This window comes from Peromyscus maniculatus, chromosome 11 (assembly GCF_049852395.1).
Source record: "Peromyscus maniculatus bairdii isolate BWxNUB_F1_BW_parent chromosome 11, HU_Pman_BW_mat_3.1, whole genome shotgun sequence".
Taxonomy (NCBI): Eukaryota; Metazoa; Chordata; class Mammalia; order Rodentia; family Cricetidae; genus Peromyscus; species Peromyscus maniculatus.
In genome coordinates this window covers 96085252-96103308 of record NC_134862.1, presented here as the reverse complement: position 1 = coordinate 96103308, position 18057 = coordinate 96085252, and the positions used below count along the sequence as shown (strand labels likewise).

Here is an 18057-nt window from a genome sequence, read left to right as displayed (position 1 = left end):
AGTCTTATTAAAGGCTAAAATTATTTGCCGAAAGCCTCAAAATGAGTAAGTTAGGAACCAACATTCTAAGTCTCCCTGTTATCTTCTATGACTTTCCCACTCTGGTTCTCTACTAGACTTTAAAGTGTTGGATTTATCATTTGTAATTATGAGTGTGTCTGTCTGCATGTGGTGAGTGCAGTTGCCCTCAGAGGACTGAGTATTGGGTTACTCTGGGGCTGGAGTTACTGGTGGTTGTGAACTGCCCACTTTGGGTGCTGGGAACTGAAGATGGGTCTTCCTTCCAAGAGCAGAATGCACTCTTAGCCCCCAAGGCATCACTCCAGACCCACAAATCTCTTTATAATACACACCCACTGTCTCAGTTATATGCCTGTGAAATTCTCATTACTTAATCTGAGGGGCCAGGCATTGAGACTAATATATATACAACTTTCTGAACAACTGGTATACATGGCCACATATTTCAAAGGGGAAGACAATTCTGAGCACAGTAGGTGTTAATAATAAAAAATTAAGGAGAAACCTTAGCAAATCGAGAATTGAGAATTAACATACCTTTGTACAAATAAATTTCAAAGGGAGCTTTTGTATCAATTTAAGGAATGTTAAAACATGACTCAGATAGCCTGAGATACAAAAAATGTTCAAAGTACAAGAAGGCAGCCTGACACTAGAGTTCTCAGATCATTTATCTAAAATATGCTTCCTAAACAAATAAAATGACATTTTGTAAAGTCAAATGCAGTAAAAGCCTGCTTGTCTTTTGCACAAGTGGCAGATCTGTTATCGTTCCCATCATATTGGAAGCTTATCCAGAAGATGCCCTCTCGGTACCCTCCAGCAGCTCTTTGTGCACTCAACATTCACCCCACTATCACACTGTTTCTCCGGATTAAGCAATGTGAGACATTTGAAGAGGTCTTTGTTGTTGTAAAATGGGAAAAGTTGCATTAAAAGCATTAAAATAATTGTGGTCACTTGGAAGGAAAAAAATCAGAAAATACAGTGCCAGCATTTTATGTCAGCTATTCCGTGCAAAGGACTAGAGCAATTTTCAACTCTTTAATTAAGGAGATATTCTGTAAAGTTGGGAAGAAATGTTAAGTTGAATGTCATCCCCTTTCTCCTAGAATGAATGACCTCTGATAAGTATCTGAACCATTTAAACATAGACACAAAAATGTGATTTTTAAAAATTCAACAAACATGAACTCTGGAGTGATCCAATTAAAAAAAAAAGAGCTATTTTCTAAATTTAATTAAGCAGAAAAAGAGAGAGCTGACAAGCAGATAGGTTACCTAAATAAACTTTGAAGCAAGACATTGAAAAAAAGGAATGTCATTTTATGTTACCAGAGCCCAAGGTGACTGTTTATGTTTTGAACTGCTAGTTAGTTATGGCCAGAACACAAATCTGTCTTTTCTCTTATAATTAATTCTCAGCGTCAATACTGCTATATGTCCTTTTTACAACTAACATACCTAGCTATCAATTATAGCACAGAACTGTGTTCAAATAATGTTAATACTCAAAGAACAAACTGTAGAGAAAGCTCAATTAATGACTTAGGTAAATATATTTACTTAATTATTTTGAACAGAAAAGAATTCTTTACTTTATACAAACAGCACTAGAAAAGATGATTTCTGAAAAGCAGGCAAATGCATAATCTAAACATGTATATACAACAGGAACCAGTCTCTAGACACTGTGACAAGTACAGATTATTCTCAGACACACCCATCACTGGACAGCCTTCCATAGTAGGCATCCAGTGCTGAGCAAAGAGAAGCACAGGGCATGCTCAGAGTCCTTTGCAGAGCAGCAACCTAAAACACGCTCTGCTCACATTTTCAAACATGCAGTGGCAGTGTATGATTTTCTCAATGGACTTCATTTCCCCAGGTCCCAGCCCAGTCTATGACCCAGAAGCTACCATGGAAATTCAAATTGAAAGCAAGAAGGCCATAACTGCTCTAGGGACTGCCTGAAAATGACAGAGATGACTAGAGTCGCTAGAGTGCCAGGACTAGGTTAAGGCAGGAAGTGCCCTTCTACTATTTCCACAATGACACTCACCTGTTTAGTACTGAAGAGTTTATCTAACTGCAGTCAGCAGGACAGCCATCTACCAATGTGAGAAGAAACAATGAATGGGGCAACTACAGACCTAAACAAGGAGAAGTGAGTGTTTTTATTAAGTGGTGCTGTTTACCATGTGAGAGAAGCCATGAGACACAACAAAACATACTATATACGAGTTTATTAAGGGAAGGGAATAGAAAGGGTGTGCATTGGCCTATGGAATGACCATGCTGGAAGAGAGAGGAGGAATAGGTGAAACTCACTTTTATTGGGTCCCTCCCCCACCCCCGCACACGTGGGCTTACATAGCTACATCACACATGCACACAGATTATGTGATCATATAGCACACAGATTACGTAGGAAGTAAGGCCTTGGGATGACTAAGCATCTTGCCTGACTACTGGACAGTGCATGTGGGGTCATGTAGCTGGGGAAGTGGCTAGAAATTCTAACAGTGAGGGAATCAACATTTCTGGGCATCCATGATGTATTTCCCATGTGTTGCAGCCACTCAAGCCCTCCATAAACTTCCCAAGAAACATTATTATTCCCCGAACAAATGTAAAAACAATAGTCCAAAGTCCTGTGGTGTCTAGGTCTTCTTCCTCCCGAGTATACTTGTCCAGGAAACAACACAGGTGGGCAAAACTCAAGATCAAATTAGGTGTTAGAGAAACAGAAAATCAGCCTCACATCCACAGTACTGACCTACAATAAGGGAAAGAGATTAGTTTAGCAGCCAGAGAAAGAGGACTCCAGGGGCCAGCCACCCAGCTACACAGCAAGCCGCAGAGTAAGATTTACAGAAGTTAAGAGAACAGGAAAAGCCCAGAGGCAAAGGGGAGATAGAATAATTTAAGATAAAGAAAAGCTGACTGGAAACTAAGCCAATCTAAGGCCAGGCATTCATAAGTAATAATAAGCCTCCGTGGGTGATTTATTTGGGAGCTGGGTGATGGGCCCCCCCAAAAAAAGAGTAAAAAACAAGCAACAACAGGTATCACTAGCACATTTAATAACAGAATACCTAAGGGTTCCCATTCTTACAAATGAGAAAACAGATAGAGGATGTGCAGATGTCTTGGCCAAAGTCAAATGTCTACCCTTTTTAAAGCTGACATTAGCTGAGACTGGAAACATGGTTTGCTGGTCTGATAACAGTCAGACAAAGAACTATTTTATTTTGTTTTGCACTTGGCCCTGGAAAAGGCTGTAATTCTTACTTCTCACAACTACATGACAAAAACATGAAATGGCATCAAACATCCCCTCTATGTGAGCACACTCAGTCATTACCTTGAAAGAAAACCATCTGGATTTATACTATTTCATTTTAAAGACAATTCCATTACACTATGAGAAATGCAGAAATAGGTAATTTTATTTACTCAAAATAAAATTTTGGATTTATTGATCAAAAATTCCAGGTGGCTCAGATTTAAAATACAACTGACGTAAAAGATCAGTGCATCATGGCATGAGAACACTGTTACTGACTCTTTATGTGCTTCCAATTTGATTGCTTTGGCCTTGCAAACAAGTGGCAGTACCAGAAACCTATTAGTATGGTAATACGGCCCGCCCAGATGCCAATGAGCTCTACACTTGCAGAGTAACAAATATAAACAAAGAAGCACAACTGCAGGGCAAGGACCTGTCCTAGACTTCACTGAATAAGAAAGTATTAGAACAAATTACAAAATGTAAAAATGTAAAGAACCATTAGAATGCTCAGCTTTAATTGAGTCACTCCGGAGGAGGTCTCACAGCTTCTATCTTCTGTCCCCTTGTTCTGCCTTCAATTCATGTTCATTTCAAAACCCCAACTTAAAAACATCTAAATCTAGCAGACTAAAGTTATTATTATCTATTTCTATCTGCAACACAGTGAGTACAATGAAACTCACATATACTGCAAGGAGTACAGCTGATAGATTTACTATCAGTTACAAGGAGAGAAAACAGAGCTACATAAGAGGCATGTTTGTGTATGTGAACACACACAAATATTTATACATTAGCTTCTATATCCATATATTAATATTTGGCCTATATTTTATATTTCCCCCAATCAAAGCAGTTTAATAATTTTAAATTTCATTTACCATTATGAACTTATTTATTATTATGACGACATATTTCATAGAATGAAAACTGGAGCACTAATGACAAACTAGTGGGCAATACTCTTAAGGGTCAAGGTCCAGTTTAAAGACAAAGGACACTTTCCTAGAACTTAATACCATTAAATTATTCATGTTTCATTACTGTAAATTATATAACATAAAATCTGATTGCAAAAAGAAAATAGTAAAGGTTTTCTAATTTTTGTTCACTCTCTATAACTTGACATCAGAAATATATGACTATAACCACACAAATGAGGTGCCCAGATTTTTATATATTCTATTTACTCCATGGTAGCCAGTCACATAATTCACATGCAGAACTATCCCCTTTGAACTAAATGAATTCTGTTATAATGGAGAGTGGCGACTTGAAAAAATTGCTTACAATTGCACATACAAGTGAAAAAGATAGCTAAGTCTAAATTAAGATGTTGGCTATGAGCTTTCCAATAGGACCTTGACATGACTGTTGACCTGCTCATGACATGATCGCGCCAGTACGGATTTGGAATTCTATTAGTATTACCAGAGGAAAAAAGTCAAGGAGTCATCAAGAAAACAAATCTATATCTTCTACTCCATCAGCCAATTACTGTTGTTAAAGTAGAATTAGATGGGTATTGACAATGCGAAGGGGATAAGGATTAAGCATATGACTGAATATATAGCAAGCAGTGGTGATCATACCCTGAGTTTTTAACACTGTTTTGTTTTTGCTGCACCAAGTTTTGTAAAAAATCTGAAACAGGATCCTGAAAAGCAAATTAATTGCCTATATCATGCCTCGAAAATAAAAATTACATTTGCTAACTGGATAATGTACATATAGTTTTATTTAAGGGTGCTATTTTATATAAATGTATATTGAACAGCATAACAAAGATCTAATAAAAATCTGCACCCAGAGAAAAGAGGACCATAAGAAAGATTATTAAGTAACAGGGTTTGTTTCTGTTTTTGTTTTTAATTTACAACGATATTTCCAGCTAGAAAAGTCATCAACTGCATTTTTAAAACAGGACCTTTCCTTATAAAGCAAGAACAATATAAACCCAGTAATTAAAAGTCCCAAGATTTCTGTGTGTTAGAGGTGGTGCACACATGGTCACTCGGCAGGGCTCCATCTCTGCATCATGGAGACACAGCCCCTAATCTGGGCATCATTCACTATGCTTCAGGACCAAGAGGGAAATAATGAACCTATGTGTTCATTGTTGGCTTGTAAAACTGGGATATATGCCATGGTATATATAGGTGTTATGAGGCTAAATGAGCATGCTTGTGTAAAAGCTTGGCATAATACCCAATCAGTATTAGCTTCAGATTATAAACTGTTACCTGTGTTTCTGTTGAAATCAGTTATTTTGTTCAGAAACGCAGTTAAGCTTTGTTGCATGGGGACTGAAATTGCTAAAGATAAAAAAAATCCACCCAACCCTAGTTCCTGGTGCCGGAGTACTATTTACAGCAACTGGTTTCACAGCCTAGTGCAAGTCTCCCTGTCCCCAGAGAATGGAAAGCACCAGGAAGACCTGACTTGAAGCGGGATGAGTACCAGGTTCCAGTGCAAGCACTTCAGGATTGGTTTACAAAAATCTACTTTGAGTCTCTGTCACCATGTATGCCATTGTCTTTTAATATCAACATTTTTACCCACCTACAAAGTGTCGCACTGGTGGAATTACATCCCTATCATTTCTTTATCACACAACACACACACACACACACACACACACACACACACACACACACACACACACACATTAAATGTCTGCCAGATCCTTTGTCATCTCAAGTCAATGGTGGAGTAATGGAACATCATGGATATGAGCACATTCATGCAGGCCTAAAGATCTTATTTAAAACGACAATCTAATGAATCTATCAAGGAACTTGAGCAGCATCACTTGATGAACCAAGAATACCAGGTTCTGTCATTATGTTACAGAGCTGGTTATCCTCTTCTTCACATTAAGCTCCTGGCAACAACATTCTGCACTAGTGAAAATAGAGATTGTACACCTATAAAATCCACGATGGACTCTTTATTCAGATGTACACTTTGAAATTATAATTATGCATACTGTTTCGACTTTCAGAAAAGAATTTAATATTTCCAATGAACTGATGTGCTTTACTTTGCTATTATTTTTAAGTACAATTCCTCTTAAATTAAAAAAAATACATATAAAGGAAAAATGATTTTAAAGACACAATTAAAATCCAAATATTAGTATATCTTATAATAACACAAATAAAAATGCCTACATTCTTAAAAAAGAAAAAGTACTAAAGAATGCCCATAATGCAGTAAGGGTTCCAGGAGCAATTTATTCATAAAACGACTAAGAGGCATGGAAAAGTGTTATTAAATTTGAGTACTATCTTTAAAATAAATTCTAATCAAAACTAAGAAAGCAGAGATGCCCAAGCATACAGACAAGAAGAAACCTCTATCAAATCTAATGCGTTCAGCTTGCCCTGCCACATCTTTTTGAACTTATTGGAAAATTCGCTTGACTTAATATTGACACAGAGATGTGTAAATCAATACATTCAGAATGAAAGATATATTTTAATTTAAAAATGTTCAAACTGCAGCAGTAAATCTATGCACTTAGCACACGAAAATCATCAAGGGTTTAAATGTTGAGACATAGGACTGGAGCTGAACAACACCTAAAGGTAAATGCAAACACTAAAATTTGACCATTAAAATTCTTACTTTTTAAGTTATTTATAAGACAATTTTTATGAAATTTACTAAAATATACTTATAAACACCAGAGAAACTGAATTTCACTGAGAAACTGCCAAACCCTGCAACCAGGGCACCACCTATCTGCTGCTGATAAAATGGCTATTTCATGTACAGCTACAGCGATGGTGATCTTTGCAAATGAAATGAGAAAAGGAGGAGAAATAAAGGGCCTGAATCTCAGTGACTTTAAGGACAGGCAAAGGCAGCAGCCTTACTTGAAAATTAGATTGAGATGCTCTAAAACAGAAAGCATACAACAAATTTTGAGGTTTACTATAAAAAATCATGATAGTCTTTGCTTTTTGCTATAGTAACTTTAGTACTATTGATATATATATAGCATTACACACACTGTCACACATTTACAGGATACAAAAACTGTAAATTATTTGTTTCACTCATGTGAGAAAATGAGGCTTCCAAAGGTAATTCTGACAACCTAACTTTTTCTACTTCCTGCAAAAAATGGTTTATTGATACCGAAGTCTGACTTACTAAATTGTACCATTAATATAAACCATCTTAAAAGTAGACTAATGAGTAGCCTCGTCCTCAACCAGCTCCACACACTTCCTATCATGATTTTATTTTTCTTAATAAAGTTTTTATTAAGAGATTTTCTATTCATTTTACATACCAACCACAAAGTCCCCGGTCCTCCCTCCTCCCACCCCTCAGCACTTCCCCCTAACCCACCCCCCCATTCCCACTTCCTCCAAGGCAAGGTCTCCCACGGGGAGTCAGCAGAGCCTGGAACATTCAATTGAGGCAGGACCAAGCCCCTCCTTCCTGCACCAAGGCTCTGCAATGTATTTCACCATAGATAGGCACTAGGTTCCAAAAAGCCGGCTCATGCACTAGGGACAGGTCCCGATCCCACTGCCTGGGAGCCCCCAAAACAGTTCAAGCTAAACAACTGTCTTGCTTATCCAGAGGGCCTAGTCCAGTACTATGGGGGCTCCTCAGCCATTGGTCCACAGTTCATGCGTTTCCACTGGTTTGGCTAGTTGTGTCTGTACTTTTTCCAGTCATTGTCATAGATAAAAAGCAAAGGATAACCAGATTGCAACCCACAGCTCCAGGGAGGCTAGCTAGTAAGGAGGACCCTAGGAAGGACACATGGATTGCCCAGTAATGGAGATATGGATGAGATCTACATGAGCAAACTGAGGGGGGGGGGGTTAATGACAAGCAAAGGACAGGGTGAGAGCTTAGGGGAGCAGGAGATTCAAGCTGGAACAGGAACAGAGTGGTAGAGCAAGGAAAGAGATACCATGATAAATAAAGATACCATGGGAATTGGGAGAAACAGAGTGCTAGGGAGGTTCCTAGGAATCCACAAGGATGACTCCACCATAGACTACTGGCAATAGTCCAGAGGGTGCCTGAGCTGGCCTACTCTGGTAACCTGATGGATGAATACCCTAACAGTCATCACAGAACTCTCATCCAGTGACTGATGGAAGCAGATGCAGAGATCCACGGCTGGGTCCGAGGCGGAGCTCCAGGAGTCCAATCAATGAGAGGATCCCAGCACTGTATAAACCAGGTGTATGGAGCGCATCTGCAGTCCTGGCACTTGGGATGTGGAGGCAGGAGGAACAAAAGTTCAAGATCATCCTCAGCTACACGAATAGTTAAAGGGCAACCCAGGATAGAAGGCACTCAGTGTGAATGAGCACCACCCAGAAACAGAGTCCTGAATTGGGCTGGGTATTATTATTTAAATCTGTCACTGTCCACTTTCCTCTATTTCTTCCCTGTTTTTCTATTCCTCTTCCTCTTTGTCACCCTGGTCCTGCTCCACTCCCAAATGTCCATTGTCCCTTTTCCTTCACAGAAAAGAGAAAGTTACAGTGCTATTTGAATAACGCTTGATATTCTTGAAAACCATGCAATTGTTATAAATAATAACTCACAGTTCTATAGTATTTTTACATCTTCTGTGGTGCATAAGACAATGGATTCAACTATAGCTTGCGAATGAACAAAAGGTAGTAAGTGCACCAACAACCCGATACCACTGGACAGTATGTCAGTCAACAATGTGTGAGGAACTAGAGTAAATGAGTCAGATAGGTAGATATTCGGTGCCTTACTTTAGCTAACTTTTGAATTGAAAAAAAAAAAGGTACTTTAATAGCAGCCACTATAGGGTTTAAGCTATGATAAAAGTAAAAAGACTGAAGCACACCATTCATTAGAAGGATACCATATATGATTATGAAATCATTCATTAGAAATCTTAAATAGAACATGAGTAAACTATAGACTACCAGCTTTCCCTACATGAAAACTACATGAGTAATTTCTATTAACAACCAGAATAGACTAAACAACAATTAGACAAAAAGATAGTTGAGTGCTGGAGATATGGCTCAGTAGTTAAGAGTGCTTGCCGCTCAAGCAAAGGACTTGAGCTCAGTTCATAGGACTGACACGGTGCTGTGGGATGTTCTCTATGCTGTGAATATATTGCTATGATTGATTGGTAAATAAAATGCTGATTGGCCAGTAGCCAGGAAGGATGTATAGGCTGGACTAGCAGAGAGGAGAACTGAGGGAACAGGAAGGTGGAGTCAGAGAGACGCAGCCAGCCACCTGAGGCCAGCCACCAGGAGGAGAAGCATGATGTAAGACACCGGTAAGCCACAAGCCATGTGGCAAGGTATAGATTTATGAAAATGGGTTAATTTAAGATATAAGAACAGGCATGAGGAGGGAGAACAAGGGAATCCGTGGCTGATATGTAGAACTGAATGGTATTGTAAAACAAAGTAAAAGGAAAAAAACAAAAAAACAAAACAAACAACCAAAGATATAAGAACAGACAGCAAGAAGCCTGCCACAGCCATATAGTTTATAAGTAAAGTAAGTCTCTGTGTGTTTACTTGAGGGATGCTAGTGGAAGAGATTTGCCCTGACTGGGAAAACTCCAGCTACAACATGGTGACTCACAAGTGCCTGCAAATCCAATTTCATAGCTTCCATGGGCTCCTGCACACATGTAGTGCACATAAATTAATGCAAAAAGGAATACAAAACATAAATAAACATATCTTTAGGAGCTCAGAGATGGCTCAGAGGTTAAAAGCACTGGCGGCTCTTCTGGAGGACTCAGGATTAATTCCCAGCACCCACATGGCAGCTCACAAACATCTGTAACTCCAGTTCCAGAGAATCTGACACTCTCACACTTTATATGCAGGGAAAACACCAATGCACATAAAAAAAAACATAAATCATTTTAAAAAAAAATCCCAAAAGTGGGAGAGGGAACTGGAGAGATAGCTCAGATGTTAAGAGCACTGGTTGCTCTTGTAGAGGTCCTGAATTCAATGCCTAGCAACCACATGGTGGCTCACAAACATCTATAATGGGCTCTGATACCCTCTTCTGGTGTGCAGGCATACATGAAGACAGAGTACTCATAAACATACAATAAATAAATAAATGTTTTTAAAAAACATAAACAAGTAATTACAAGACTGAGCTGAAGAAATGACCTACAATGAAGCACAGAAAAATCAACAAAATAGAAAGTAGGAGAAACCTAAGTGCGGAAGGCTGAGAGATAGCACACACTAAGCGTATAAACTGCTCTTCCAAAGCACCAGAGTTCAGTTCCTAAGCACCCGCCTTGGGCTGCTCAAAACAGTCTGTAACTCCAGTTCTAAGGGATCCAGCACCTACGCTGACCTCCAAGGACACCTGCACTTGCATGCAAATATCTACACACAAACACACAAATACACTCAACTAAAAATAAGAATAAAAGTTGAAGGCACACCAAAATTTCAGTGTCTTCATTGGTCTGAAACAACTGAGTCAGCTACCTAGTTTTTAAATGAGAAATGGACAAGGAAATCAGAACTGAAAAGGGGGGATGAACTAGATGGTGATACAAAATGAATAAAGAATACTTTTGTAAAGGAAGATAGAAACCATGAAGTTTAATGATTATTATAAAGAAGACCAGGAAACCAGCACAATAAATGAAAATCTGAATCAGAAAGATGGTAAGAGTGACCATAGGAGTTTCTTCAAATTCAACACATGGAGCTTACAACAACACACAAACACCTAAAACAAAAGCACAGAGAGAGGTGGCAAAGTAACAGAGGTGAACAAATACCAGAATACAGAATCCAAGGAAAGTAGTTAGCATTTATACTAATGTGAAGAAAACAGACCATATGAAATAAAGGTTAAAAGTAAAAATCGGGGTAGAGTGGTGACTTGGATATTAAGAGCACTGCTCTTGCAAAGATCCTGAGTTCAGTTCCCAACACCCATGTCAGGCAGCTGCCAACCATTTACAACTTCAGCTCTAGGGGACCTGATGCCTCTGGACTCTGGAGGCAATTACACTCACATGTACATACTCACACAGACAGACTGACAGAGACATACAATTAAAATATCAAAAATATAAAAATTTCATGAATGGTAAGAAGGCTCATTAGGTAGAGATGCCTTGCCCCCAAACTTGATGACTTGAGTTTGATTCCTGGGATTCATGGTGGAAGGAGGAAGCCCCCACAATTTGTCCTCTGACCTCTACCCACTTTCCTGTGTGTGCCCACACTGAAACACACTAAAAAGTACAACTTTAAAACAGATAAATGAGCCGGGCGGTGGTGGCGCACGCCTTTAATCCCAGCACTCGGGAGGCAGAGGCAGGCGGATCTCTGTGAGTTCGAGGCCAGCCTGGTCTACCAAGTGAGTTCCAGGAAAGGCGCAAAGCTACACAAAGAAACCCTGTCTCGAAAAAAACCAAAAAAAAAAAAAAAACAGATAAATGAAAACAGTTCTACTCTGTCCAGAAACTCAATGTGCTCACCCGCTTCAATATCATCTGCTCAGCACACTCTCAGATGAGCGGCTCCTTACATTAGGTTGTCTCATATACTCTGCTTTTGTTCTCAACACCTGGTCACCTATGCTGAGTTTGCAGCTACAGATTAATTACTCCATCCCTGAATTTCATAGCATGGATGCATCCATTTTTACTACACTGACTGGTAAAGGGGAAGGAAATGATGACAGGAATGATGTTTGTAATTACCAAATAAAGTTGAAAAATTCCAAATATTCAATATTTTAACAGGAAATGCACATACATCCTATACCAAGTATTACTGAATTACCATAAAGTTGTAGGTTAAGGCAAAGCAATGATAAACACAGCATTCTCTGCTTAACTGTCTTTGGGAAGTTCTCTCCAGGTCTGAAATAAGAGAAGTGAGTTCTTTTTCATAAACTATATGGAAAGCCTATGGGCCAGTTCTTTCTTAAAATGAAAAGCATGTCTATGATAAATATATATATTCTTTTTTTTTTTTTTTTTTTGGTTTTTCGAGACAGGGTTTCTCTGTGTAGCTTTGCGCCTTTCCTGGGACTCACTTGGTAGCCCAGGCTGGCCTCGAACTCACAGAGATCCGCCTGCCTCTGCCTCCCGAGTGCTGGGATTAAAGGCGTGCGCCACCACCGCCCGGCTAAATATACATATTCTTAAACTCTATAAATTCTATACATATACACATATATTCAAACATACTCTTCTCATATACAGTATATTGTTTTTCAACATAAAGTCATGCTTGGAAGAAATTCATTTGACCTGCATCAGAGGAAGTTTAAAGAACAAAATGGAGTGTTGGAATGTTTTGGACCCTACAATCCAATTATCTCAGATATAGTTAAGAGCAGAATCAGGATAGAGACCTATATTCCCTGACTTCAAACAGGGTCTCAGCAGCATTCCCCAAAATATGAGTTCCAAAAACCATTTTCAAACAAGCAAAGAGAGGGAGTGAAGAATTTTCTTTCTTCCAGGAAATACTAAAAATCATTACTTCTCCATGAAATTTTTGTTTTAATGCACCAGAGAACTATAGTTGTATATAAATTGCTTCATGTGGCATTCTCTACACTAATTTGGCCCCAGAATAATACTTCAATTCTTTCATAAAATGAGGCTTTTAGAAATGCGAAATTAAATCTTAAACTATAGAGATCAAAGTAGAAAGCAATACACTAAGTAAATTACAGGGGGCTTTGAAAGCCAGTGGACAAAGAACCCCTGAAAATGAAAATGTTACAAGGGCATGGGAGTCAGTAGGCTGAACCATGTTTCAGAAAGGTGCCATCAAGGAAATTGTGAGAAGAGCAGCATGGACAGCAGGGAAGGACACTGATTGGGCTACTCGTAAAGTGTGTGTTCATAAGTAACTAGATGGAAACAGAAAAGCAGAACTGGGAAAGAAAAATGGCTTTCACTAGGGGTGTAAGAAGGATTTTCCAGGATCTGTAGACAGGACCTCTTTACATAGCCCTGGATGTCCTGGAACTCACTATGTAGACAAGGCTGGCCTTGAACTCACAGAGATCTGCTTGCCTCTGCCTCCCTAGTGCTAGGATTAAAGGCGTATCCTCCTTTAAATCTGAATAGCCTGCCAATAATTATGATGAAAGACCTGGAACTTAACTTTTTTCCAAAGTATGCACTGACTTTATAACAAACAATTCAGGACAAGAATATATTGAGTTTGTCTTTGAATCCACAATCCTTCCTGTGCTTTGTCCTTTACAGAAGAAACAAGACAGCCTCCCAGGGTGATTAAATAGTAATGTATTTAATACTGAAGTCACAGGTGGGTAGCCTAGATGAACATGTTCCTTTGATTCTTTTCCTTTTAAATTCATCATTAATACTCATCTAGGTAGATCATACTATAACTTGAATGACCTGATCTTTCCTCAATTGAAACTCCTTAGCACTTCTCCACCACCCACAATGAAACCTACTCAAATGCCTTTACCTTGGCCCAACTCCCTTACAGGTTTATTTCCTAACACAATTATCACGAACCACAAATGTAACACAAACATGGGTATTCACCATTTCTTAGGGTAGCCAGAGATTATATGAACCTTGTATTTACAGTTGAGTTGATTTAAGCACTAAAATGAAAAAAAGATAGCCCAGGTTTTTTCATAAAAGAGTATCTACAAATAAGTCTAGATTAATTTTCCAAAGAATCCCATGTTAATTCTATGGCAATATGTTGAGTTTTATTGTGGTTAATTTTCACTGTCAGCTTTACATAATCACCTGAAAAGTCTCTAGGAGGGACTGTGTAGATTAGGGTAGCCTGTGGGTGTGTCTACAAAGGATTGTCAGGATAACATCAAGTGAAGTGAGGAGACCTGCCCATTGTGGATTGTTTAGGTGAAAACAAACTGAAATGATCATGCATCATTCATCTGTCCCTCTCTGCTCTGGAAAAGGATGCAATGTGATCGTCTGTCTCATGTTCTTGTCTCTGCAATCGCTCTGCAATGATGAACTGTGTATCTTGGAAACCCTTTCTCCTGGAAGTGGCCTTCATCAGTGTGTTTTATCACAACAGAAAGTATGACACACTCTGTAATGTGTAAAATACTGTCTTAGATACCAAGAAGAGAGGTGGAGCAGTCAGAAAGGAGTCCCTCGCCCTCTAGTTCTCAGCACTCAGTGATACCAGAGAAGAGAAGGTGATAACTCCACATGACAGCAAATGCTACCTAGAGGTCATATGAAGGACATAATTAAAGATGGGGGAAAAAAACAGAACAAAGTGGCTCTGCCTTAGGCCATAAGCTGCAAATCAAATGTAGTTCCTGAATTCCATATTCCTGGTCTTTCTACTAAATAGTATTACATTTCATTAAGTATTTTTTAGAAAAACACCACGGTAGTGATGGAAGAACATGTATAGTTTGAAAGTACCATCTGGATAATTCTGGAAAGAGAAGGAGTGGTGCTGGCCGGGGTGGTCTCTGGATCCTGATAGCTGCTGGCTATTTACCAACCTAAGAATCACTATTTTACCATCAAACCTCAGCCTTTTTTCTGGTTATTTCCATGCAGATTTGGCTATGCCATTCTCACCTCCACCTCCATGGTGGGGATCTCATGTAGCCCCAGCCTTAACTGCAGGCGACGCTGAGATTACAGGCACACACCACCATAGCGGGCATACAGATCTTTTCTTTAAAGCACATATAGTTTATGTAAATAGATAGAACCTTTGTTGTTGGTTTTAAAATGAAACTTATAATGTTGGATTTAAAATGAAAATCATCATTGAGCTCTAGAACAAAGGTATTTATTGAGTAGCAAGTGCTCCAAGAAGCCAGAGGTAATGATTAATGTTAGCAAAGTGCAGCCATTTGGGATGTAGACTTACACACAACTCACATAAGTTGTGTCATAGCAGACACATACATGTATTACACTATTGGGAAATATCACAGAGGTTGTTTCTACTGTGCTTTGGCTTTCCTGCTCAGAGTACCAACCCTGGTTTTCACCTGACAAACGGTCATCACCTTAGTAAAACTGGTCTCAAGGTCTACCTCTAAAAACAATCAGTCCAGGATATGGCTGTTTTCCTGATAAGATAAACATCAAGGCTTGGGCTATATAGCACAGTGGTAGAGTGCTTGCCTAGCATGTGCAAGGCTCTGGGTTTGATACCCAGTACTGAAGCGAAACAAAATCTCTTTACAGAAAAATGGACAGAAATGGATAAGATCATATTAAGCAAAATAAGAAACAAGACATGGACAGAGGAATAGGCAAATATTACACATTTTTTTCTCTCATATGTGAAATCAGGATTAAAAATAAGACATGAAAACAGATGGGGAGCTCCTTGGGAAGACTAATAGGGAGAGGAGGATGGAGCAAGAGAAGGTAATGGAGGAATATGAACATGAGTGATGTACCTGGCACGTGTATTATGAAAATGTAACAATGAAACCCATGTTATTTGTGGAACCAAAATCAAAAAAATACAGTAGAACCAATTAGTTGCTTTATAAGTAAACGAACACCCTAAAAGATAGTCCAAGCAATAGGAAATATACAGGTTAAATCAGTTTTTCTTTTCAGATACTGTAGGAAAGTTAAATGAAGTCAGACAAGTCCTACTCATGAGAGAGCACTGTACCACTCAATGAGTTTAGGTCAAATTATTTTCATTTATTAGTTTTTAATGAATGGAAAACAGTCATGTTTGTTACAGCAAGTACTATAGGGAAGCTTGTACCTAAACAGGTTTGCAAAAGGGCACACTGGTTTGTGATTAGAGTATATTTTTCTAGAGTGTATTTTTTTCTTTTATCAAGGTCATTTGATACCAACTTTTCATACAGTAAGTATAGAGGTAGTCATTTCACTGATGAATATAAGAAAAACACAAAGGTCTTTGATTTTTATGAGGTTGAATTAAAGTCTATATTGTTTCTTGTTAAAGATCCAAGAATTGTTCGATGCACTTTCTAAAAAAGGTAAGACAGAGTTATATTCCTTCAAGTGGAAAACTAAACAGCACAGATCTTCTTGATCCCACAGAAAATCATCATTAAATTTCAGTCCACTGTCAAGGATTGACAAAAAGCACCTGAGTGTCATGGGTGCTTGGATTCCAACTAGGACAAAGGGAACAGAGGTAATAATCTGACAGAAAAGTTCCTGAACTCTCAACTAGTCTACTGAGAATGCTATCACTAAAGGATCAAGAGGTTTACTTCCGCTACAGGTCTACTTAACATCTGTCCATTCCTACACTACTCACTTTAAACAGTCATCACTCATTGACCTATCCTCCCAAGTTCATCAAGTATGTTAGTCATACCTCATTTGTAGTTTATGCTCTGGTGAAGGAGGCACACATACACTGCAGAGTTCAGCCACTAAACACCTTGACCCCTTCTTCTGACCAGAGCACTTCTTTAAATGATTTGTTTCTCAACACCTGTCCTAGGGAACACAAGCCCCAGTGTGCTGAGACTTCCTCAAGCTACTCCTTACAAGAAGATCTTTGTCCTTGCACTCTCAGGCATCTGAGCTCAGTGTGCCTGAAGTAAATGAATAATAGTTCCTTTATAAATCAGATTGCACCTCATGTCATCTGATCTACTCTAAGGACGAGAGAATGGGATGGAAAGGAATTATTCTGCCTTTTTAGGTCTGTGCTGTTGCATTATTCCAGAAATGGCCATAACAGTTCTGTCAGCAGTGAAGTAAGAGGTCAGGTTAAAGGAGAGTGATGCCTCAGGATGGGCATAGATTTCAGAGAAATCAGAGAAATTTCCAAGAGTGTACAGGTGCTGTCAATGATTGATAAATAAAACACTGACTGGCCAGGAGCCAGGCAGGAAGTATAGGTGGGACTAGCAGAGAAGAGAATTGTGGGAAGTGGAAGGCAGAGGAGGAGAGACGCTGCCAGCCCCTGCCATAAAAAGCAAGATGTAAGGTACCTGTGAGCCACGAGCCATATGGCAACTTATAAATTAATAGAAATGGGTTGATTTAAGATATAAGAATAGTTAGCAAGAAGCCTGCCACGGCCATACAGTTTGTAAGCAATGTAAGTCTGTGTTTAGTTGGTTGGGTCTGAGTGGCTGTGGGACTGGCAGATGAGAGAGATTTGTCCTGACTTTGGGCCAGGCAGGAAAACTCTAGCTACATACAGGCAGTCATTTCATTGGTGAATATAACAACAACACAAAGTCTCTGGTTTTTAGGTGGCTGGACTGGAATGCAATGTTTCAAATGGTAACAACAGAGGGAGAACAGCAGAGGCTGGAAGAGGCACGTTCAGGATGTAGCAACTATGTAGACATAGGATATAGATGTGGAAAAAGAAGTTGGAGCTCTAATGCCAAAGATCTCTGGAAGGACAGAAAGGAAGTCTTTTGACACTCATGAATTAAATAAGAAGTAAAGGGCACCAGCATCAACAAAGTGACAGCAGGACTATGATTACATCCTCAGATTAGTGCTGCCCTCCAGTCTGGTCAAAGCAGCTTCTTTCCATAGTGAGGAGGTAACTACAGGAACTTATAACACATCAAAGTGCTGAGACCAAGTGACTGCTGAGTGCTCAGCCCAAAACTGGTATGCTAAAAGCTGGTGGGTGGGTTGGAATGCTGGATAGCACTGTGTTCCAGGCACAACATAACCCTGGCACTTCTGAATTCTCAGAGACTGTGGTTACATGGAGACCTGCATAAGATTGGGT

At 39.1% G+C, this 18057-nt stretch overlaps 1 protein-coding gene across 20 annotated transcripts in view; it reads right to left on the bottom strand.

Moving 5' to 3' along the window:
- Positions 1–18057, bottom strand: part of Gpatch2 (G-patch domain containing 2) — a 200266-nt gene that overhangs the window by 149181 nt on the left and 33028 nt on the right. The gene's annotated exons all lie outside the window — the stretch shown is intronic.